Here is a 26,436-nt window from a genome sequence, read left to right as displayed (position 1 = left end):
AGTTTCTGGTATCATGACAAACTCTAATATAATGAGAGATATGTCGAATTCCACATGAATAATTGTAATAGGGGACTTGTAAGGTGAGGTGGAGTGGGGAGGGGGGTGGATATGGGTGGGACCCAGGGAAATAGAAAAGAGATCAATCTAAGACTGGTACAGTCAAGAAAGGGAGTGTGAAACAGTCAGGGCAGGCTGGAACAAAGCAGAGAGCAAGTTAGGACTGATAATCAGAGGGACAAACTTATGTTTCTGTAGCTAGCAGTGAAAAACGATAATGGAGTGTTACCTCCCTGATGTCAATATCAAGGATATTTCAGATATGGTGTAAAATGTTCTCAAAGGGGAGAGGGATCAGCAGGAGGTCATTATACACATTAGAACATTGTACACATAGGAAGGGAAAAGGATGAGATTCTGAAGGGAGAATATAGAAAGTTAGACAGGAGTTTAAAAAGGTAGTTTTAAAACCTTAAAGGTACTAATAACTGGATTAGATTACTTGCAGTGTGGAAACAGGCCCTTCAGCCCAGCAAGTCCACACCAACCCGCCAAAGCGCAGCCCACCCATACATTTACCCCTTGCCTAACACTACGGGCAATTTTGCATGGCCAATTCACCTGACCCGCACATCTTTGGACTGTGGGAGGAAACCGGAGCACACCCACGCAGACACGGGGAGAACGTGCAAACTCCACACAGTCAGTCGCCTGAGGCGGGAATTGAACCTGGCGCTGTGACGCAGCAGGTGTGCTAACCACCGTGCCACCGTGCCACCCACTAGCCCTGGTGTTATAAGACATAGGAGTGGAAGTAAGACCATTCGGCCCATCGAGTCCACTCTGCTTTTTTTTTCCTTTTTTGTAGTACAAAATAGAAAGGGAAAACAATTCAGGTTCAGACAACACACTTTGAATACATGCATGCTAGATAAGGTACTGCAAAAATTAATTGCTTTGTTGAATTGTGAATTTATAAAGCCAATTTAATTTTGTAGGCTTTTTACCGAAGGTGCGGGACTTTAGAAAGGAAGTACTGTTACCTATGCGTTATAAATGATTACCCACAGAAAAAGTATCAACCAATGCAATCTAAGTTCAAAACCTGCAAAAAAAAGTCAGAAACTTAAAACAGAAATGTGTTTGAAAATAAACAAATTATTATTTTCTATTTTCTGCACGAGGAGACAACGACCTTATTTACTGCTTTCCTATTCTAACTCTTCTAACTGTGCTAGGAATGCAATCAGGTACATTAGGAGCTAAGCGTGAAGCTGGGAGAATCTTTCCAAACAGGTTTGATCAGTAAAGTCTTTTGATGATGATGCATATAAATTTAAGATTTTTCATATGATAATATTATGTCATGGAAAAGACTCTAGAGGTTAGGATCCAAATGTTATAGCCCAAAACAGGAAAAAAAGCTACCCAAAATAATTTATTTGCAAATATTATACAGGTGTGGTTGTAGTGCTTCACTTTGTACTCAGACAATGTTTATGTTTAATACAAGAGGATCCTGTGTTCTGTGGCTTTACGGCAAATAGGGCATTCACTCATTCGGTCACCACAAAGCTGACATGCCCCATGACCGCAGAGGAAGATCATGTTCTTTAAACGATCCAAACATACTGGGCACATGGTCTGCTCTATGATATCTTGTAACTGTTGCTGAAGCTTCTGAACATCTGCATTGGCGTTGGCATTGTCTTTGTCTCGCTGAAGAGCAGTAATGTTTCCACTACCTTTCCCACCACAACACATAATAAAAGGCACTGTTCGCTCGACGACAGCCCGGCATTGTACACACCTTTTCATCAGGCTTGCTCAATTCTCACAGGCGCACATATGACCGCAAGGTTGAAAAAGGACTGCTGCCTTCTTGTCAGAACATACCAAGCACTCCTCAATCTTTGCTCGCGATTGAACCTGGTCCTTGCAGATCAGACACTTTTTAACACGCGGTGAACTGAGAGAACAAGTCGCAATGTGTCCACAAGGTCCAAACAAAGTGTCACGCTTCATGTCTGAACAAACCACACACTCTTCCAAAGTCTCTGTATCATTGTTAATCGTGGAAGGGCTACGTGATCCAACCTGTCCACTGACTTTCTCCTTATGACATTTTGCAAGGACTTTACAGAGGTTTGGATCAGGGCAAAGATCGAATGGCGACTGTCCTTTCTTGTTGCGAATAGCAAGATCTGCTCCATTTGCGGCGAGGAAGCAAGAAATAGAAGCAGCACTCTTCTTATCTGCTCCTTGCGTTCCAAGACCCATGAGGAATGTGTTCTTGGAGGGCTCCCAGCCACTATCAACTTTTCCCACATCCTGCATATCCTGCAGTTGACGGAGCTGACATAAGGTATGATGTCTCAGGGCTCCATCTTTATCCTGGATGTCCAATTTTGTACCAGCACGAACTAGTAGCCGAACAATTTGAGTATGTTGACGCTCAACAGCGAGATGCAATGCAGTTTGCTGGTTTACATTTTGGATATCCAGGTTAGCATTGCCCTGATGTACCAGTAATTCTGCCACTTCAACATGATTGTTAAGTGCTGCTAAATGCAGAGCAGTATATCCATCATCCTTTTCCTCATCCACAATCCATGGCCTTGGGAGCTTGGAAAGTAACACACGTATGGCACTGGGATTGCCTCGCAGTGCAGCATGATGAAGAGCATTGAAACCATTGTTGTTAGTAATTGTCACATCTGCACCAGATTCTAGCAGCACACAGAGCATATCATCACGTTTTTTGCTTATTGCATCGTGAAGGGGTGTGTCACCTTCAGAGTCCTGGAGACTGGGATGGCATCCAAGGTCAAGCAAAGTTTTAACAACTTGCAAATAACCTTTATTTACAGCAATGAGCAATGGAGTCTGCCTTCGCTTATTCCGAGCATTTAGATCAGCTCCTCCTCGATGTAAAACATCGATTACAGCACCTTCATCCCCAAACGAAGCATGGTGAACTGCTCGGTCTCCATCTTTATCCTCAGGTTCTAAGTCAACACTATGCTTGAGAAGTAACTTCAAAACATCCACATGTCCATTCTGGCTGGCTGCCTGCATTGCAGTGTGTCCTGCACACTGACCATTCACATCAATATCGGGTCGTGCCATTATTTCATCCACTTTCGCAACTATGAGCTAGTGAGGGTAGGAATAGGAGGATAGAGCAGAATAACGTATGACTGGGGATCTGGTGCAGGATCATTGGAATCGCTTCTGGGGTATTTGTGACCTGTAGAAGAAGAATGAATTGCAGCTGAATTGGTAGCGAATGAATATACTGGCAAGGAGATTTGTGAGAGCTACTTGGGAGAATTTAAACTTGTAAGGTGGGGGGGGGGGGGGGTGGGACCCAGGGAAATAGAAAAGAGAGCAATCTGAGACTGGTACAGTCGGGAAAGGGAGTGTCAAATAGTCAGGGCAGGCAGGAACAAGCAGAGAGTAAGGTAGGACTGATAAAATGCAATTGCTCCAATGCAAGAGGTCTAATAGGGAAGGCAGATGAACTCAAGGCATGGCTACGAAAATGGGACTGGGATATCATAGCAATGACAGAAACATAACACAGGACTGACAGCGTAATGTTCCAGTATAAACGTGCTATAGGAAGGATAGAAAGGGTGGCAACAGAGATTGCATTTTTGATAAGAGATAGCATTACTGCTATTAGGGAGAAATACATCAAGGGAAGTTATTTGGGTAGAACTGAGAAACAGGAAAAGGATGATCACCTCATTGGGACTATATTATAGACTCCCTAATACTGGCAAATTGAGAAACAAATTTGTTAGGAGATCACAGTTATTTGTAAGCATAATAGGGTGGTTATGGCAGGGAATTTTAACTTTGCAAACATGGACCGTTGAGGGTTTAGATGGAGAGGAATTTGTTAAGTGTATACAAGAAAATTTTCTGATTCAGTATGTGGATGTACCTACTAGAGAAGGTGCAAAACCTGACCTATTCTTGGGAAATAAGGTAGGGCAGATGACTGAGGTTTCAGTGGGGGAGCACTTTGGGTCAGTGACCATAATTCTATTCGTTCTAAAATAGTGATGGAAAAGGATAGACTGGATCTAAAAGTTGAAGTTCTAACTTGGAGGAAGGCTAAGTTTGACAGTATTATGCAAGAACTTTCAAAAGGTCTTTGGTGGCAAATATTTGCAGGTATAGGGACGGCTAGAAAATGAGAAGCCTTCAAAAATGAGATAATGGGAGGCCAGAGACACTATATATTCCTGTTTGAGTGAAAGGAAAAGCTGGTAGGTGTAGGAAATGCTGGATGAGTAGAGAAATTGAGTGAATCCTTAGAAGAGTATAAAGGCAGTAGGTGAATAATTAAGAGGGAAATCAGGGAGTAGAGTAGTGAATAATTAAGAGGGAAATCAGAGAGTAGAGTAGTAAGGGTATGGAATGCTTTGCCTGCAACAGTAGTAGATTCGTCAAGTTTAAGCGCATTTGAGTCGTCATTGAACAGGCAAATGGACGTACTTGGAACAGTGTAGGTGGAATGGGCTTCAGATTAGTATGACAGGGCGGCACAGCTTCGCCTGTACTGCGTTGTAATGTTCTATGTTTGTGTGGACTCGCAGGAGACAGGGGAGATATTAAAAGAGTTCTGCAGCAGTATTTACTATGGAGAAGGATTTGGAAGTTATAGAATGTGAGGAAATAGATGGTGACATCTTTAAAAATGTCCATACTACAGAGGAGGAGTTGCCAGATGATTTGAAACACATAAAAGTGATAATTCCCCAGGTCCTCAACAAGTGTACCCAAGAACTCTGTGGGAAGCTAGGTCCCTTGCAATGATATTTATGTCATTGATAGACACAGGTGAGTTGTCAGAAGACAAATGTTGGCTAACATGATTGAAGGTGGTAAGAACATTTTAAAAAGGTGGTAAGGAAAAGCCAGGGAAATATAAACCGCTGAACTTGACATCAGTGGTGCGCAAGATGTTGGAGGGAACAAAGTTTGTGTGAAGATTTGTAGCTCGGGTGCTTGTTGTAGTGGTTCTGTTCGCCGAGCTGGAAGTTTTTGTTGCAAACGTTTCGTCCCCTGGCTAAGAGACATCATCAGTGCTCTGGAGCCTCCCGTGAAGCGCTTCTTTGATGTTTCTTCTGGTATTTATAGTGGTCTGTCCTTGCCGCTTCCGGGTGTCAGTTTCAGCTGTCCGCTGTAGTGGTTGGTATATTGAGTCCAGGTCGATGTGTTTGTTGATGGAGTTTGTGGATGAATGCCATGCCTCTAGGAATTCCCTGGCTGTTCTCTGTCTGGCTTGCCCTATGATAGTAGTGTTTTCCCAGTCGAATTCATGTTGCTTGCTGTCTGAGTGTGTGGCTACTAGGGATAGCTGGTCGTGTCGTTTCGTGGCTAGTTGGTGTTCATGTATGCGGATTGTTAGCTGTCTTCCTGTTTGTCCTATATAGTGTTTGCACTGATGATGTCTCCTAGCCAGGGGACGAAACGTTTGCAACAAAAACTTCCAGCTCGGCGAACAGAACCACTACATGTTGGAGGGAATCCTGAGGGATAGGATTTACATGTATTTGTGAAGGCAAGGACTGATTAGAGATAGTCAGTCTAGCTTTGTGCATGGGAAATCATGTCGCATGAACTTGATTGACATTTTTGAAGAAGTGACAAAGAGGATTGATGAGGGCAAATCATTGGATGTGATCTATATGGACATCAGTAAGGTGTTCAACAAGATTCCGTATGGTAGACTGGTTGACTAGGTTAGATCTCATGGCATAATTGGAGAACTAGCCATTTGGATACAGAACTGGCTCAAAGTTAGAAGACTTTGGAGGTGGAGAGTTGCTTTTCAGGCTGGAGGCTTATGACTAGTTGTGTGCCACAAGAATCGGTGCTGGGTCCACTACTTTTTTGTCATTTATTTAAATGATTTGTATGTGAACATAGGATGTATAGTTAGTAAATTTGTTGATGATACAAAAATAGGATGTGTAGCGGATAGCGATAAAAGGATCTTGATCAGATGGACCAATGGGCTGAGAAGTGGCAGATGGAATTTAATTTAGATAAATGTGAGGTATTTGCATTTTAGAACATAGAACATAAACAATACAGCACAGACAGGCCCTTCAGCCCACGATGTTGTGCCGAACATTTGTCCTAGCTTAAGCACCTACCCATGTACCTATCTAATTGCCGCTTAAAGGTCACCAATGATTCTGACTCTGCCACTCCCACAGGCAGCGCATTCCATGCACCCACCACTCCCTGGGTAAAGAACCTACCCCTGACATCCCCCCTATGCTTTCCACCCTTCACCTTAAATTTATGTTACCCGGGGAAAAAGTCTCTGACTGTCTACTCTATCTATTCCCCTGATCATCTTATAAACCTCTAGCAAGTCACCCCTCACGTTCCAATGAGAAAAGACCTAGCACTTTCAACCTATCCTCGTATGACCTATTCTCCATTCCAGGCAACATCCTGGTAAATCTCCTCTGCACCCTCGCCAAAGCTTCCACATCTTTCCAAAAGTGAGGCGACCAGAACTGCACACACTACTCCAAATGTGGCCTTTACCAAGGTCTTGTACAGCTGCAACATCATATCACGACTCTTGAATTCAATCCTTCTGCTAATGAACGATAATACATCATAAGCCTTCTTACAAGCTCTATCCACCTGAGTGGCATCTTTCAAAGAGCTATGAACATAGACCCCAAGATCCCTCTGCTCCTCCACCTTAGATTAGAATACTTACAGTGTGGAAACAGGCCCTTCGGCCCAACAAGTCCACACCGACCCGCCAAAGCGCAACCCACCCATACCTAACACTACATTTATCCCTTACCTAACACTACGGGCAATTTAGCATGGCCAATTCACCTGACCCGCACATCTTTGGACTGTGGGAGGAAACCCACGCAGACACGGGGAGAACGTGCAAACTCCATATAGTCAGTCACCTGAGTCGGGAATTGAACCCGGGTCTCAGGCGCTGTGAGACAGCAGTGCTAAGCACTGTGCCACTGTGCCGCCCAAATAAGTTACTAAGAACCCTACCGTTGACCCTGTATTCCTCATTCTTATTTGTCCTTCCAAAATGGACAACCTCACTTTTGACTGGGTTGAATTCCATCTGCCACTCCTCAGCCCAGCTCTGCATCATATTTAAGTCCCTTTGCAGCTGACAACAGCCCTCCACACTATCCACAACTTCACCTATCTTCGTATTGTCTGCAAATTTACTGACCCATCCTTCGACTCCCTCTTCCAAGTCATTAATAAAAATTACAAACAGCAGAGGACCCCGAACTGATCCCTGCAGAACTCCACTTGTAACTGGACTCCAGACTGAATATTTACCATTTACCATCACTCTCTGACTTTGACCGGTTAGCCAGTTCTCCATCCAACTGGCCAAATGTCCCACTATCCCATGCCTCCTGACTTTCCGCATAAGCCTACTATGGGGAACCTTATCAAATGCCTTACTAAAATCCATGTACACTACATCCACTGCTCTACCCTCATCCACATGCTTGGTCACCTCCTCAAATAATTCAATAAGACTTGTAAGGTAAGACCTACCCCTCATAAATCGGTGCTGGCTGTCCCTAATCAAGCAGTGTCTTTCCAGATACTCATAAATCCTATCCCTCAGTACCCTTTCCATTACTTTGCCTACCACCAAAGTAAGACTGTAATGCCCGGGGTTATCCCTATTCCCTTTTTTGAACAGGGGCACAACATTCGCCACTCTCCAGTCCCCTGGTACCACCCCCGTTGACAGTGAAGAAGAAAAGATCATTGCTAACGGCTCTGCAATTTCCTTCTTGCTTTCCATATGATCCTAGTATATATCCCATCAGGCCTGGGGGACTTGTCTCTCCTCAAGTTTTTCAAAATGCCCAACACATCTTCCTTCCTAACATGTATCTCCTCTAGCTTACCAGTCTGTTTCATACTCTCCTCTTCAACAATACGGTCCCTCTCATTTGTAAAACTGAAGAAAAGTACTCATTTAAGACCTCTCCTATCTCTTCCGACTCAATACACAGTCTCCCACTACTGTCCTTGATCGGACCTACACTCGTTCTCGTCATTCTCATGTTTCTCACATACGCATAAAAGGCCTCGGGGTTATCCTTGATCCTACCCGCCAAAGATTTTTCATGCCCTCTCTTAGCTCTCCTAATCCCTTTCTCCAGCTATCCTGTATCCCTCCAACGCTCTGTCTGAACCTTGTTTACTCAACCTTATGCAAGCCTCCTTCTTTCTCTTTACTAGACATTCAACCTCCCTCGTCAACCAAGGTTCCCTCACACGACCATCTCTTTCCTGCCTGACAGGTACATACATATCAAGGGCACGTCGTATCTGTTCCTCGAAAAAGTTCCACATTTCAATGACATCCTTCCCTGACAGCCTATGCTCCCAACTTGTGCTCCTCAGATCCTGTCTTGCAGCATCGTATTTACCCTTCCCCATCTCTCTCCATAACCAAGGTGAAAGTCACAGAATTGTGGTCACCATCACCAAAATGCTCACCCACAAACAAGCCCATCACTTGTCCCAGTTCGTTACCAAGTACCAAATCCAATACGACCTCCCCTCTGGTCGGACAATCTACATACTGAGTTGGAAAAGCTTCCTGGACACACTGCACAAACACTGCCCCATCCAATCTACTTGATCTAAAGAGCTTCCAATCAATATTTGGGAAGTTAAAATCACCCATGACTACTACCCTGTGGCTTCTGCATCTTTCCAAAGACTGTTTCCCAATCTGTTTCTCCACATCTCTGCTGCTATTGGGGGGCCTATAGTAAACACCCAACAAGGTGACTGCTCCTTTCTTATTTCTGACCAGCCCATACTACCTCCAAAGGCAGATCCCCCCCGAATTGCCTTTCTGCAGCCATTTTACCATTTCTAATCAACAACGCCACACCCCTCCTTTTTTACACTCTCCCTAATCTTACTGAAACATCTGTAACCAGGAACCTCCAACAACCATTCCTGTCCCTCTTCTATCCACGTTTCCGTGATGGCCACAACATTGTAGTCCCAAGTACCAATCCACGCCTTCAGTTCACACACCTTATTTTTGATAGTCCTTGCGTTGAAGTATATACACTTGAGCCCATCTCTGTGTCTGCAAGTATTCCCTGTCAGTGATACCTTCTCCACAGCCTCCCTACATTCGTGGACATCCTGAAAAACAGCTAACCTACTTGCTGGATTACAAGTCCGGATCCCACCCCCCTGTCAAATTAGTTTAAACCCCCCTGAAGAGTGCTAGCAAACCTACCTCCCAGGATATTGGTGCCCTTCTGGTTCAGGTGCAACCTGTCCTGCTTGTACAGGTCCCATCTTCCCCAGAATGCAGTCCAATTGTCCAAATACCTGAAGCCGCCTTCCTACACCATCCTTGCAGCCACGTGTTCAACTGCACTCTCTCCCTATTCCTTGCCTCACTGCCATGTGGCACCGGCAACAACCCACAGATGACGACTCTGTCCGTCCTAGCTTTTAGCTTTCAGCCTAACTCCCTGAGCTCCTGAATGACCTCCCCACCCCTCTTCCTACCAATGTGCACCACGACTTCTGGCTGCACTCATGGGCGAGACTCTCAGATGGTTTGTTGCCTCCCGGGCGCCAGGTTCCAAGACGTCTCGTACCATGTCTTCAGAATCCTTAAGGGTTTCCTGACACAGTATGTTGACAGGCCAACATGGGGTGAGGCCCACATTAGATTTGATACTGGCTAATGAACCCAGCCAGGTGTTAGATTTGGAGGTAGGTGAGCACTTTGGTGACAGTGACCAAAATTCAGTTTTGTTTACTCTAGTGATGGAAGGGGATAGGTATATACTGCAGGACAAAAGTTATAGCTAGGGGTAAGGCAATTACAACGTGATTAGGCAATGTTTGGGATACATAGGATGGGGAAAGAAACTGCAGGGATTGGTAGATGAAACATGGAGCTTATTCAAGGACCAGCTTCTGCAGGTCTTTGATAAGTATGTACCTGTCAGACAAGGAGCTGTGGGAGCCGTGGTTTACTAAAGAAGTTAAATCTCTTGTCAAGAAGAAGAAAAAGGCCTATGTTAGGGTGACATGTGATGACTTAGTTAGGGTGCTTGAGAATTACAAGTTAGCCAAGAAAGACCTGAAGAGAGAGCTAAGGAGAGCCAGGAGGGGACATGAGAAGTCATTGGCGGGTCGGATCAAGGTATATCAGGAATAAAAGAATGACTAAAGAAAGATTCGGGGCAATCAAGGATTGTCGTGGGAAGTTGTGCGTGGAGTCAGAGGAAATAGGTGAAGTGCTAAATGAATACTTTTCATCAGTATTCACACTAGAGAAAGACAATGTTGTTGAGGAGAATACTGAGATACAGGCTGCTAGACTAGATGAGATTGAGGTGCATAAGGAGGTCCATTGATTATTTATTTAAATAGTTTGGATGTGAGCATAGGAGGCATGGTAAGTTTGCAGATGACACCAGCATTGAGGGTGTAATGGACAGTGCAGAATGTTACCTCAAGAGTACAACAGGATTTTGATCAAATGGACCAATAGGCCAATGTGAGATGCTGCATTTTGGAAAGGCAAATCAGGTAGAATTTATACACTTAATGATAAGGTCTTGGGAATTTTTGCTCAACAAATAGACCTTGGAATGCAGGTTCATTGTGCCTTGAAAGCGAAGTCACAGGTAGATAATTTAGTGAAGAAGACAATTGATATGCTTTCCCTTACTGGTCATGTTGTAGCTATATGGACCATTGGTTAGGCCACTCTTAGAATACTGTATGCAATTCTCCTATTATAACGATATTGTGAAGCTTGAAAGGGTTCAGAAAAGATTTACAAGGATCTTGCCAGGGTTTGAAGGTTTGATCAAAAGGGAGAGTCTGAATAGACTGAGGCTGTTTTCCCTGCAGCATCAGAGGTTGAAGGTGACCTTATTGAGGTTTATAAAATCATGAGGGGCATGGATAAAGTAAATAGACAAGGTCTTTTTCCTGGCATGGGGCAGACCAGAACTGGAGGACATAGGTTTAGTGTGAGAGGGGAAAACTTTAAAAGGGACTTAAGGAGCAATATTTTCACACAGAGCGCATGTTTGAAATGCACTGCTGGAGGAAGTGCTGGAGGCTGGTACAATTAAAAAATTTGGGTGTATGAATAGGAAGGTTTTAGAGAGAAATGGCCATGTGCTGGCAAATGGAACTTGATTAGTTTAGATGACTCTATGACTCTATGTCCTCTTACATGCAAGAAACATTTTGTTTCCAATGCCATATCACCCGTGATATTTTCTCATCTCTTAACAATCACCATTAAATCACTTGTGTTTCCAAATGAGAATGAAATCAAAATGGAGTTAGAAGCATTCTTCCTTTCCCTTATGGCATCGAGAGTATTGGTGGACACCACGTACTCCCTCTCCAAGTATACCTGGCCTCGAATGCAACCGTAGAAGATGGGCAAGTGGTCAGTAGATATGACCCTCCTCCACAGCCTGCTGTCTTGACATGTTGATAGCCAGCCTGGCCACACTCTGAAACAGACCCACAAGGAGGTCATCCAATCTGCCCATATCGCTCTGCACCAGGTGCTCAAAGAGAAAGAGCATAGGACTGAGGTACAATCAAAAGGGTTTTGCAAATAACTGAAAAGGGAGTGCAAATGTCTACACTCAATACGCACATGACTGATGTACTCTACAATGCTGCAAAACAAACAGTTGGACTAGGAGTCCGTGAATCATTGCAATCTGCAGTTGCACAGGACTGCTACATGCAACAACTTCCACCTCCGAAACCGAGGGAGAGAGTGAGGATTTCCACCTAGACAGCCCCCCACTGAGGATCTCCACTACCTGGCGGTAAATGTGCATGCAAAGTCATGTCCAGGAGTTCTATAAAGGAGAAGATGTGGATGGTGTGCAACAGCGTTCTGAATGTCCTGCTGTTTTGCCTCCTTGAAAGACACACAACACGTTATGGAGGCAGCTCAGGTTGTGGAGCACATGTTCAGTGTGAAGTATGGGATCCTGGACCCATTGTGAAATTTGTCTGAGGAGGCCTACACACTGATGGGATTTCACCGCACCTCTGAGCATCATCCAAGTGGTACATGCTGTCAGATCTGAGCACCGCCGTTTTCAGGTCAGACATCTACCACTGCCCGATGTAGCAAATTCTGCAGCAGCACCCAACCCAGGCTGGGTCACACCTGTGGCCACTCGAACTTTCGATTGTGGAGGTGCAGATTCCTGAGCAATGGCTGTTTGATGATCTCTGCCACTCCTGACAGAGGGTACGCTCAGTGCAGATCGACCATGTCCCAGGCAGTGATCAGGTCCTGGTAAAAGACAGGTAGCATCCTGAGGGTAGCAGGTAAAAGACAGGTAGCAAACCCTCACAGTCAATGAACAGGAGCTATATGCCCTAATTTAAGTTATGCTGAATTTATCCCTGAATTAACAGATAACAATCAGCTGTTCTCTGGTTCTATTTGGTCTTGGGTATCCTGACCAGACTTCACTCGATAACAACTCAACTAATATCTTTATATTTCACCAGTTCAAACCAAATTTGATGTTTATTTCTATGCTATAAATTTAAATACAAGTTAATTAATTTAATTGATTTATTTTCTCCTGTCAAACTCATCACAAAAGGACTCGTTCACAAGACCATAGACAGCTGCTGCAAAAATGATACATTTTGTGAAACCTTTTATCTTTTGCATTCATTCATTCTTACGTACTCAAGATTACAATTTAACGGGAAAAAAAGCAAGTTATACAATATAAAAGGAGGGCTCTATAAGTTCAAATACATAATTCTTTGAGGTTTGCATCACATGTAGATGTAAGAAAGCATTTAGCGTGCTTCCCTTCATTGCTCATCCCTTTGAGTATAGGAGTTGCGATCTTATGTTCAGTTTGTTCAGGACATTGGTGAGGCCTCTTCTGGAGTACTGTGTCCAGTTCTGGTGTCCCTGTTATAAGAAGGACATCATTAAGTTAGAGAGGACTCAGAAGAGATTTACTGAAATATTGCCAGGAATGAAGGGTTTGAGTTATAAGGAGAGGCTGAATAGGCTGGGACTTTTTTCACTGAAGCATGGAGGTTGAGGGGTGATGTTATAAACGTTTTAAAAAATTATCAGGGGTATAAATAAGATGAAGAGCAGGTGCCTTTTCCCTAGGATGAGTGATTTCAAGACTAGGGGGCATTTTTAAAGTGAGAGGAGAAAGATTTAAAAAAACACATGGAGGGGCAATATTTTTAAACAGAGTGGTTCACATGTGGAATGAACTTCCAGGAGAAGTGGTGGATGTGGGTACAGCTACAACATTTAAAAGACATTTGGATAAGTACACGAATAAGAAATATCTGAAACGATATAGGGCAAGCACACACAGGTGGGACTGGTTTAGTTTAGGGTTATGGTTGGTGTGGACTGATTGGACTGAAGAGTCTGTTTCTGTGCTGTATGACTCTATGGTAAAGGTGATTACCATAGATTACTATACTCTGATTAATGTGGGTGTTGCGATGGAGAATGCTGCAGTTAAAGATGATTGACAGTTAACTGCCAGACTTCATTTAAATTTTAAACCATGCATGTTGACTCTGATTAGTCAAAGCATCAGCCTGAGAACTGAACCAGTGAATGGCTGTCACCTATCTTTTTGAATTGTAACAGTGCAGTGAATGGGTGTGTCCTTTTTGTCTGCAAAGAACAGGACCCTGTTATTTATTTATGGAGCTTGGGCACAATATGGTTACACAAGCACCCAACACTGCTATCCTGATTGATGGGTAAGTCCCGAATGAGAGGACACAGTTTAAAAATAAGGGGTAGGCCATTTAGAACCGAGTTGAGGAGAAACTTCTTCACCCAGAGAGTGGTGAGTGTGTGGAATGCTCTGCCCCAGAAGGCTGTGGAGGCCAAGTCTCTGGATACTTTCAAGAAAGAGTTGGATAGAGCTCTTAAGGATAGTGGAATCAAGGGTTATGGGGATAAGGCAGGAACAGGATACTGATTGAGGATGATCAACCATGACCTTAATGAATAGTGGTGCTGGCTCGAAGGACAGAATGGCCTACTCTTGCACCTATTGTCTATTGTCTATAATCCTAAATTAGTTATCAGTCTAGCTCATTGCATATGTCAAGCAAATGTCCAATTGTGGAATCACATTCGAAGTCAGACACTGTGTTAAAAGATTTACAAGAATGGACTGGTTGATTACATACAGTACCTTGCTTTTGTAAACAGCCTGTAGGAATATACTGTTTGATATGATCTGCTTGTCTCTGGGACATACTATTTATATATCCAGCATTACACAAGCGCTGAAATTTATATCCACGTTACTCATTTCTGTAACAGACAGATTGTCTTTGCAGTTTGACAGCAGCTTCCTGTTTGTGGTGCTTCACACGTGCATTGCTACATATTAGCAGTATGAAACAACCATCATCAGGCCCAGTAGTTAAGTGTTTGAGATACATTGAATGCCTCACTTGAACTTGCCTCCACCATATTTCCATGCAGTGCATTCTATATTCTAATGACTCAGTGAGTGAAAAAGACTTTTCTTGCATCCCCGTCGGTTCATTCACACATCATTTTAAATCTATACCCTCTTGCCTTTTTTTTATAAATGGAAGCAGTTCCTCCCTACCTATTCTGAATGCTCATTCATGTTTTTGAAAACCTCTATCACATCTTCTCCAGTCTTTTTCTCTCCAAGGAGAATAGTCCCAACTCTTTTACTCTCCACATAACTGGAACCATTCTTGTAAATCATTTCTATGTTCAAAAATGTCTGTAATGGTCTGGATTATTCATATGCTCTCCCACAATTATGGTAGCAAAATGTTGAAAGAGTTGAAAGAGTTTAAGAAGATGCTATAACTAATGGGATAGGATAATTTGAAGATATTGCAAAGATGATAGTGTATTTTATTTTTCTTCTGATGTCACTTAAACATATTTCTTCTTATTGACAGTATGCACAGAGTGTAAAGATCAAAGCACAAGAAGTGTGAGCCAGAAACAAAAATAGAAATTTCTGGAAAAGCTCAGCAGATCTAGCAGCATATGGGGATGAAATCAGAGTTAATATTTTGAGTCAAGTGACTCTCGCTCAGAACTGATTTCTCTCCATAGATGATACCAGACCTGCTGAGCATGTCCAGCAATTTCTAATTTTGTTTCTGATTTATAGCATCCACAATTATTTTGATTTTTATGAAGTGTTACTCAGATTTGAAGTGCTGGGCTGAGTGGGATTTATGAAGTGTCATGTATATGAACACTCAAAGTACAATCATCAATTGTGATGCACATCTAAGATCCTGTCCTTAGGCACTATCACCAAGTTAGCCTTTATCTATCTGTGGAGAGTCCTTGACATTGATCCAGCTTCCTCAGAGCCAGCTGTCAGAGTGAAGAGAACCTCTGATACTCCTGTTTATATCTGTCAATCAGGGCTCCCTGATTGGACCTGATTAAAAGCCCCAATCAGGGAGCTCATATTCTTTGAAATTCACCTGGCTGACCTCATTACAGTCACTACACCCATATTGTCGAAAGAGGCCAGTTGACCCATTAAAGCCTGCACAAACCGTCCAAAGAGCATCTCACCCAGGCCTTGAAATTATGAAGAACAGCATCTGAAAACAAATCTTGCCCTGTCTTGTAACTGTTGCATGTGAATAAAGTAACAAGATGATTTAGAATGTTCCATTTTCAAATTCTAAAAAGTTGGCGTTCAATCAAAAAACAGAACTAAAAGAGCTCAACAAATAAATGTAGTTACTCATACTAGAGTGCTTCTAGTGCACACAGAGATCCCATTTTTTTCATGGTATCAACTGCCTCCACTAACATTGATCCAAAATCAATAATATTCAGTAATCTCCATTGTAATTCATAAAGTGTTGGTGTTGAATCAGAAATAGCAGAGGAAATGCCTCAAAGACTGAATCAATGATTCTCACACTGGTTTCAGCACGCATAATTGCATGTTGAAATAGTTTCCTTGGCAACACAGTGGATTTAAATTGTCTGCCACTTTCATAATTACCGTTCACAAGCTGAGTAACAAGTATTCTTAATAATCCAATTAATTGTTTACTGCTTTCCTAATAGCTTATAGTCATATTTAAAAATCTAGTCAAAGCGAAGCCATCTGTGAGCTGCAAGCATCAGGTTGTTTCCCACTTAGCAGACAATAATATTTTTCAGGATTCACATATTATGTTTGCAATACATTGACAAGTCATGGTTTCTGTTGCAACCATTTTTGTTTTGCTGCTTTTATCTTCTTGCATTTTATTTTTTTTCTCCTCAGGATGAGGCTGACAATGAACAGAATGTTCTGTTATTTTTCATCCAACTGGTGACAGTATTAAATTTGTTTTGGCTCAGTTTGCAGCCAACCCTAAAGAGAGATATGTGGGAAAATATTCACTGTGCTGAATCTCACAAACTTTATAGATTCACAGAAGGAATATGTGTTTTAGTTCTCTGCCGGGGCTAATCACACCCTCCTGCCATTTCCTTGTTGCCCTGCACATGTACTCTCCATACCATCATCAGACTCAATTTGAAAGCTATGGAGGTAGCGACTGCTGCCATTCTCTCAGGCAGTGCATTCTAGACCCTGTCCACTTGCTGAATAATCATTATTTGCCTTGCATTTGAAATATCTCCACAGAGACCATCACTAATTTACCCTATATCTGCCTTTGGAGAGTCCTTGACACTGATTCAGCTTCCTTAGAGCCAGCTGTCAGAGTGAACAGAGCTTCTGATACTTCTGTTTATATCTGTCAGTCCGGGCTTCATGATTGAATTAGATTACCAGCCCCAATCAAGGAATTCATATTCTATGAGATCCATCTGGCTGACCTCATTACAATCACTACACCTAAAGTCTGGAAAGTGGCCATTGGTCCAACAAAGCCTGTACGAACCATACAAAGACATCCCACCCAGCCCCCTCTCCCCACCCCCCCACCCCATCCTATCCCCATAACTCTTCCTTTCCCGTGGCTAATCCACCTAACCAACACATCCCTGAACAATATTAATTTAGCATTGCCAGCCTGCACATCCCTGTTGGACTGTTGGAGGAAACCAGAGTACCCGAAGGAAACCTACACAGACACAGGGTGAATATGCAAATTTCACACAGACAGTCACCTGAGGATAGAATCAAACCCGGGTCCCTGGCACTGTGAGGCAGGAGTGCTAATGACTGAGCCAACCTGCAACCCTAATAGAGAATGATGTAGGCAAAGGAAGAATATTATGTAACCAAGTTTTAAAGATTCTAGTTTTATGAAGATCTATGTCAAAGAAGGATTAAATTAATCCTTGTGGCAAATTTTCTTTCTTTTCTTCCTAATATTCCTGCCACAATAAGAGGAGTAGAAATGTAACAGTGGCAGAGTGCTGATATCATTGAGCTAGCAATCCCAAACCAAGGCTAATATTCTGGGGACAATAAGTTTAAATCCCATCATAGCAAGTGGTGAATTTTAAATTCAATAACGATTTTGAAATTAATTGTAACCATTTGTTACAATCCATCTGGCTCACCAATTCTCCATCATTCCTGCCATTCTTACCTGGTCTGGCCTATATGTGACTCCATATCCACAACAATATGCTCAACTCTCACATGCCTTCTGGGCAATTAGGAGTAGGCATTGAATGCTGCCCTGCCAGCAATGCCCCACATGAATAAGAATAATTGCTAATTTTTTAAATCATTCATGGAGCGATGGCCTCCCAGAACATTACCTGCGTCTCTAGCCCAGTGATAATTGATTATTGCCTCCCCATTGTCACAATATGCTGATTGAAGTATTGTCCTGAATGTAATTGCAACTAAGCTCCATCATAACCATCCTAAGGTGTTACCACAAACTCAGTGGACCAGCTGTATAAATAGTATCTCAAGAGCAGTGACTAGGAATTCTGTAGCAAGTAACTTAGCTCCTGACTCCCCAAAGCCCCTCGGTTCTAAATACAAGTCAGATATCAGGGTATGATGGAATATTCCCAATTGGCTGTGATGAATGCAACTGCATCAACACTCAACAGACACAACACCTTCTGTGGTACAGCAGTCAGCTTAATTGGCCTCCTATCCACACATTAAACAGTTAGCCCCTTCAGCAGACCTCCAGCATGCTATCATTAGGATGCGCCAGAGCATTTTGCAAAAGTTTCTACAGCTACACCTTTCAAACCCCTGGTCCCCACCATTTAAACAGCACTGGGAACAAAATCCAGTAACTGCAATAAAGTTCATTCATTGTACACCTGCACATGCCTGCAGCAATCAGGAAGGTGGTTCATTATCACTTCCTCAACAAATCTTACCCTTGCCAGAGATGCCCCTATTCCCAGAGAATGAATTGCGTTTACTTCAATATTAGATTAGACTAGATTAGATTAGACTTACAGTGTGGAAACAGGCCCTTCGGCCCAACAAGTCCACACCGACCCGCCGAAGCGAAACCCACCCATACCCCTACATTACCCCTTACCTAACACTACGGGCAATTTTAGCATGGCCAATTCACCTGACCCGCACATCTTTGGACTGTGGGAGGAAACCGGAGAACCCGGAGGAAACCCACGCAGACACGGGGAGAACGTGCAAACTCCACACAGTCAGTCGCCTGAGTCGGGAATTGAACCCGGGTCTTCAGACGCTGTGAGGCAGCAGTGCTAACCACTGTGCCACCGTGCCGCCCACTAATGTACAGCTTGTGCTGAATTCAGTAACACAATTCCAGCTGGAAGTTATCCTTGTCCATTATTCAATGAATTATGTAGATAAATACTCCTTGCTAAATAAACATTGAGATGAATAGTCAGGGTATTGGCAGTTGACTAGAGAAGAAACTTTGTGGTACCAGCTCAGAGATGTCAGGGAGTCATAGTGTCATAGAAACGTACAGTATGAAAATAGACTCTTCAGAAACAGACCCTTCAGTCCAACTCATCCATGCCAACCAGTTATCCCAATCCAATCTAGTCCTACCCGCCAGCACCCGGTCCATATCTCTCCACCCTTCCTATTCAGATGCCTTCTAAATGTTGCAATTGTACTCACCTCCACCACTACCTCTGGCAGCCCATTCCACACATGCACCACCCTCTGCATGAAAATGTTGCCCCTTAGGTCTCTTTTATATTTTCCCCTCTCACCCTAAACCTATGCCCTCTAGTTCTAGATTCTTCCACTCCAGGGAAAAAGTACCCTATCCATGCCCCTCATGATTTTATAAACCTCTCTAAGATCACCCCTCAACCTCTGACGCACCAGGGAAAACAACCCCAGCCTATTCAACTTATCCGGATAGCTCAAATCCTCCAAACTCAGCAACATCCTTGTAAATCTTTTCTGAACACTTTCAAATTTCACAACATCCTTCCGGTAGGAAGGAGACCAGAACTGCATGCAATACTCCAAAAGTGGCCTAACCAATGCCCTTTACGGCCGCAACATTACCTCCCAACTCCATTACTCAATGCTCTGACCAATGCTGACGTCTTACCTGCCCTCAATCTCTTCATAGCCAACTAACCGCCTCAACCTCTCCACCCCTCTCACCCACTCAAAGCTCTCACCCTCGGAACATGCAGCCCTCCACTCCCTCTGCTCCAATCCTCACTATCAAACCAGCAGACAAGGGAGGCACGGTGTTAGTTTGGCGCACCAATTTTTACATCACTGAGGCTAAATGCCAGCTTGCGGACACCTCCTTCTACTGCCCCCTTGACCATGACCCCACCTCCCAAAACCAAACCATCATCTCCCAGACCATCCATAACCTCATCTCTTCAGGGGATCTCCCATCCACCGCCTTCAACCTCATAGTCCCACAAACCCGCACGGCCCATTTCTATCTCCTGCCCCACAAACCTGACTGCCCCGGCTGACCCATTGTCTCAGCCTGCTCCTGCCCCACCAAACGCATCTCTGCATACCTCGACACGGTCCTGTCCCCCTTAATCCAAGAACTCCCCACCTACGTTCGGGACACCACCCACGCCCTCCACCTTCTCCATGATTTTCGCTTCGCTGGTCCCCAACGCCTTATCTTCATCATGGACATCCAGTCCCTGTATACCTCCATCCCCCATCACGAAGGACTCAAAGCCCTCCACTTCTTCCTTTCCCGCCGTACCAACCAGTACCCTTCCTTCGACTGACTGAACTGGTCCTCACTCTGAACAACTTCTCTTTCCAATCCTCTCATTCCCTCCAAACCAAAGGAGTAGCCATGGGCACCCGCATGGGCCCCAGCTATACCTACCTCTTCGTTGGATTTGTGAAACAGTCCATCTTCCGCAGCTTTACTGGCAGCACCACCCACCTTTTCCTCCGCTACATCGATGATTGTATCGGCATTACCTCGTGCTCCAACAGTTCATCCACTTTACTAACATCTTCCTCCCCAACCTCAAATTTACCTGGACCATCTCAGACTCCTCCTTCCCCTTCCTAGACCTCTCCATTTCTATCTCGGATGACCAACTCAACACGGACATTTACTATAAACTGACTGACTCCCACAGCTACCTAGATTACACCTCCTCCCACTCTGTTCCCTGTAAAAATGCCATCCCATATTCCAATTCCTTTGTCTCCACCGCATCTGCTCCCAGGAGGACCAGTTCCAATACAGAACAACCCAGATGGCCTCTTTCTTCAAAGACTTCAATTTCCCCCCTGATGTGATCGACGATGTTCTCCATCGCATCTCCTCCACTTCCCACTCCTCTGCACTTGAGCCCCGTCCCTCCAATCACCACCAGGACAGAACCCCAGTGGTCCTCACCTACCACCCCACCAATCCCCATATACATCGTATCATCTGTTGCCATTTCCGCCACCTCCAAACAGACCCCACCACCAGGGATATATTTCCCTCCCCTCCCCTATCAGCGTTCCGAAAAGACCACTCCCTCCATGACTCCCTCATCAGGTCCATACCCCCCCCACCAACCCAACCTCCACTCCCAGCACCTTCCCCTGCAACGACAAGAAATGCAAAACTTGCGCCCGCACCTCCCCCCTCACTTCCCTCCAAGGCCCCAAGGGATCCTTCCATATCCATCACAAATTCACCTGCACCTCCACACTCATTATTTACTGCATCCACTGCACCCGATGTGGCCTCCTCTATGTTGGGGAGACAGGCCGCCTACTTGCAGAACATTTCAGAGAACACCTCTGGGACACCCAGACCAACCAACCCAACCACCCTGTGGCTCAATACTTCAAGCCCCCTCCCACTCCACCAAAGAAAATGCAGGTCCTTGGACTCCTCCATCGCCAGACCATAGCAACACGACAGCTGGAGGAAGAGCGCCTCTTCTTCCGCCTCGGAACCCTCCAACCACAAGGGATGAACTCAGATTTCTCCAGTTTCCTCATTTTCCCTCTCCCCAACTTGTCTCAGTCCCAACCCTCGAACTCATCACCATCTTCCTAACCTGCAGTCTTCTTCCTGACCTCTCCGCCCCACCCCCACTCTGGCCTATCACCCTCACTTTAGCACCCTCACCTTAACCTCCTTCCATTTACAACGCCCCTCCCCCAAGTCCCTCCTCCCTACCTTTTATCTTAGCCTGCTTGGCACACTTTCCTCATTCCTGAAGAAGGGCTCATGCCCAAAACGTCGATTCTCCTGCTCCTTAGATGCTGCCTGACCTGCTGCACTTTTCCAGCAACACATTTTCAGCTCTGATCTGCAGCATCTGCAGTCCTCACTTTCTGACCAATAAAGGAAAGCAATCCAAAACGCCTCCTTCACTATCCTATCTACCTGCAATTCTACTTTCAAGGAGCTATGAACATAGCGCTCCAAGGTCTCTCTGTTCAGCAACACACCCAAGGACCTTATCGTTAAGTGTATAAGTCCTGCTAAGATTTGCTTTCCCAAAATGCAGCACCTCGCATTTATCTAAATTAAACTCCATCTACCACTCCTCAGCCATTTGCTCATCTGATCAAGATCCCCTTGAACTCAGAGGTAACCTTCTTCACTGCCCACTGTATCTCTACTTTTGGTGTTATCTGCAAACTTAACTAACTATACCTCTTAAGCTCACATCCAAATCATTTATATAAATGACGAAAAGTAGTGAACCCAGCACTGATCCTTATGGCACTCCACTGGTCACAGGCTTCCAATCTGAAAAACAATCCTCCACCACCACCATCTGAATGAAAGTAATCCGAGTAGAATTATATCAGCTTGCATTAATGTAACTGCCATTCCTCCCTAAACTAATCTGATCAAACATCCAAAAATAGTGAATATTTGCTTCTTGATAGATTACTTTCATTGCTGCCTCATTTTGCTATATTTTTCTTCAGGTTTCCTTATCTTGATTTTTAAAACTTCAGTCAAAATTTGGCAAATGCAAAGTTTTGCAGCTGATCATCAGATGCTGAAAACAGGGGGAAGTGACTCCTGTGTTTCCTCTTCCTGGGAATTACTACCCAATTGCATCGTGAGGACATGGAAAACTTTAAGGCTGACACACAACATCAAACTGGCTCCATGCCTGCTGTGTAACAATCTGTTATCCACAAGATGGAGCACTGACAGCTCCCTCCGTGTAAATAAAAACAAGTTATAGTGGATGTTGGAGATCTAAAATAAAAACAGTGCTGGAGAAACTCAACAGGTCTGGCAGCATCCTTGGGAGTGAAACAGAGTTTATGTTTCAAGTATAGTGTGACTAATCTTCAGAATTGAGAACTGGGGCTTGAGGATGAGAAATAGAAGGGAGTTAAGGACCAATCCATGACTAGAAGTGACTCTGCAGAGGATACTAGACAATCAAATGTAGAAAATTATCTGACAATTAACACTCTTCACAATCTGTGGATGGGATATACACAACTGGTCAATATTTAGAAACTCACACTGTGACAGCACAATGGGAAAAGCTTCAGTGCTGAGAAGTTCAATCAGAAACTAGGAAACAACATCTTATAGAATCATAGAATCCATCCAGAGTGGAAACAGGCCATTTGCCCTAACAAGTACAGAACAACACTCTGAACATCATCCCACCCAGACCCATCTGCCTACCATTTCCCTGTAATTCTATATTTCCCATGGCTAACATACTTATCCTATACATCCCTGAACACGAAGGGCAATTTAGCATGGCCAATCCACCTAACCATTTGGACTGTGGGAGGAAACCAAAGCACCTGGCAGAAACCCACACAGAAGTGGGGAGAATGTGCAAACTCCACACAGAGATTTACCTGAGGGTGGAAATGAACTCGGATCCCTGGTGCTAACCATTAAACTACTGTGCTGCCCTTTTATCAAGAATGATTTTTTAAAAACTGGTTCAGCAAATTTGAATCTACTTTACACACCAGGCAGGCAAAAGCTGGAAGTAATATTAAACAAACATAAAAACACAAAATGAAAATGTAACATACGAAAGACAGATTTAATCATTGCTGCTTGTGAGGGAAGGGATCTTGCTTTATGTGACTGAAATGCTGCATAATGCTACAATTCCAACTGATCCAGATATAGACTTGTCAGAAATGCGTGATACACACAGAGTTGTGGGTTCAGAGGTCTTACTGGTAAGAAGCATAGCTGTTTCTGTGAGGTGGCACAGTGGCTCAGTAGTTAGCACTGCTGCCTCAGGGAGCACATTCTCCCTGTATCTCCTTGTGTTTGTGTGTGTTTGCTCCGGTCTATGACCAAAACCTAATGGTGATGTAGAGCCAGAGAAGACATTGGTGGCACTCAGGGAGAATGTATACAGAGAGATAGGGACAATCATGAAGAAGTGATGGCTGAATTCATGGAAAGGTCACAATACCCCACGACAAGATTTGGGAACTACTTGATTGCAAAGATCTAAAATTCCCCCAAAAAGGGAAAAATACTTGAAAGCCCATAGTTGGCAGCATGCAGGAAATAAATCATGAAATTTAGGAAAGATATTCAAGAGCTCTTTTTGAAAATAGCAATTATGTACAGGTTTCACTGCGTACTTGTGGGCTTAAAGATTGTGGTTATACACTCCCCACAGACATAACCACACCTGGTTGCATTTCTTTGCAGTAGTTTGGCTTCTGACATCCATCTAAGAGGTAGTGAGGACTGCAGATGCTGGACACGTCAGAGACACGTCAGTGTGGTGCTGGAAAAAGCGCACCAGATCAGGCAGCATCTGAGGACCAAGAGAGCCGAAGCCTTGGGCCTAAACCTTCATCACAAATTGGGAGGGGGAAATGAGGCTGAGAAATAAATGAGGTTGTGAGGCTAAGGGAGGTGGATTGGTGACAGGTGGGTGAAGGTAGGAGGTGATTGTAATAGGTTGGTAGGAGGTGTAGAGCAGATAGGTGAGAAAGAAGATAGACAGGTATGTGGGCGGCACGGTGGCACAGTGGTTAGCACTGCTGCCTCACACTGCCAGAGACCTGGGTTCAATTCCCACCTCAGGCAGCTGTCTGTGTGGAGTTTGCACATTCTCCCTGTATCTGCGTGGGTTTCCTCCGGGTTTCCTCCCACAACACAAAAATGAACCGGTTAGGTGAATTGGCCTTGCTAAATTGACCGAAGTGTTAGGTGAAGGGGTAAACGTAGGGGAATGAGTCTGGATGGTTTGCTTTTTCAGAGGGTCAGTGTGGATTTGTTGGGCCAAACCACACTGTAAGTAATCCAATCTAAAAAAAGATGTCAAGAGGGCGAGCTGAATCGGAGTGTTGGATTTAGGATGGGGTTGGGGAGGGGAGATTTGGAAACTGGCAAATTCAATGTTGAGGTCATATGGTTATAAGCGCCCGAAGCGGAAGATGAGGTATTCCTCCTCCAGCTTGTCTGTGGCCTAGTTTAAGGTGGTGAAGGAGGTCCAGAATCAGGGGAGTGGGCTGGGGAGTTGAAATGGATGGCCACAGGAAGGTGAGATTGATTGCACATACAAACTAAAGATGTTCCCTGAACCGTTCTTCAAGTTTGCGCTTGGTCTCTCCAATATAGAGGAGACCACATTGAGAGCAATGGTTGCAGTAGATGAAGTTTGAGAATCTTGCACCTCTTACAGTGGCAGGGGAAGATGCCAAATGTGGACATGGGTTGGTGGGGAGTGTGGTCCTAACGAGGGAGTCATGGAGAGAATGGTCCCTATGGAATGCAGATAATAGTGGGGAGGGAAATATATATTTGGTGGTGGGGTCTGACCTTAGATGGCAAAAATGTCATCTGGATTTTGAGGTTAGTGGGGTGGAATGTGAAAACCAGAGGGATTCTATCCGTTTTGTAGTTGGGAGGGTAAGGTTCGAGGGCAGAAGTGCGGGAAATGGAGGAGATACAATTGAGGGAATTGGTAATAACAGAGGAGGGGAAATTATGGTCCTAGAAGTAAGAGGACATGTAGGATATGCTGGAGTTGAATTGTTCATCCTGAGGGCAGATATGGTGGAGGCAGAGGAATTGAGTGTAAGGGATCATGTTTTTACTTGAGGTGGGGTGTAAGGAGGTTTAGTCAAGTCAACTGTGGGAGTCAGTGGGTTTGAAATAGATGTCGATGTTAAGTTGGTCACTGGAAATTGAGAGGTCCAGGAAGGGGAGGAAGGTGTGGGAGATAGTCCAGGTGAAGTTAAGATCAGTGTGGAAGATGCTGGTGTTTTGGATGAACTGTTCAAGCTCCTTATGGGAACATGAGGCAGCACCAATACAGTCATCAATGTAGTGAAAAAGTTGGGGATGGTGCCAGTGTAGCTGTGGAAGAGAACTGTTCCATGTATCTACTTCACTGCCTCCACAAGCCCACCCACAAACTGGAGGAGGAACACCTCATCTTCCACCTCGGCAGCCTACAAACACATAGCCTCAACATTGAATTCACAAGTTTCCAAATCACCCCATCCCATCCCAGAGATATCCCTCTCTCTCGGCTCCACCCCTCTTGACGTGACATACCTGTCCATCTATCTATCTTTTGTCCCACCTATGTACTCCACACTTCCCAACAACCTATCACAATCACCTCCTACCTTCACCCACCTATCATCATCTTATCTATCTCAATCCCTCCCCCTATTTATTTGTCAGCCCGCTTCTCCTTCCCCAGTTGTGATGAACGGTTATACCCAAAACACTCCTCAGATGCAGTCTGTCTGTTGTTGTAATTCTTCTAGTGCCACACTTTATTGAACTGTCACCCATCACGAAGAGTCAAAGAGATCTTGACGAGTAGAACTGATTAGTTCAGATCGAATCCCTACAGTGCAGAAAGAGGCCATTTGGCCCATTCAGTCTGCACTGACCCTCTGAAGAGCATCCCAAACAAATCCAAGCCCCATCCTCGTAATCCCACAT

At 44.2% G+C, this 26,436-nt stretch overlaps 1 pseudogene; it reads right to left on the bottom strand.

The window, feature by feature from the left end:
• Positions 1–1,503: 1,503 nt before the first annotated feature.
• LOC132830744 (E3 ubiquitin-protein ligase MIB1-like) overlaps positions 1,504–26,436 on the bottom strand; it is a 48,307-nt pseudogene continuing 23,374 nt past the window's right edge.

This window comes from Hemiscyllium ocellatum, chromosome 32 (genome assembly GCF_020745735.1).
Source record: "Hemiscyllium ocellatum isolate sHemOce1 chromosome 32, sHemOce1.pat.X.cur, whole genome shotgun sequence".
In the NCBI taxonomy this organism is placed as follows: Eukaryota; Metazoa; Chordata; class Chondrichthyes; order Orectolobiformes; family Hemiscylliidae; genus Hemiscyllium; species Hemiscyllium ocellatum.
Note: the sequence above shows the minus strand (reverse complement) of the source record. Positions and strands in the feature narration are given on the sequence as shown.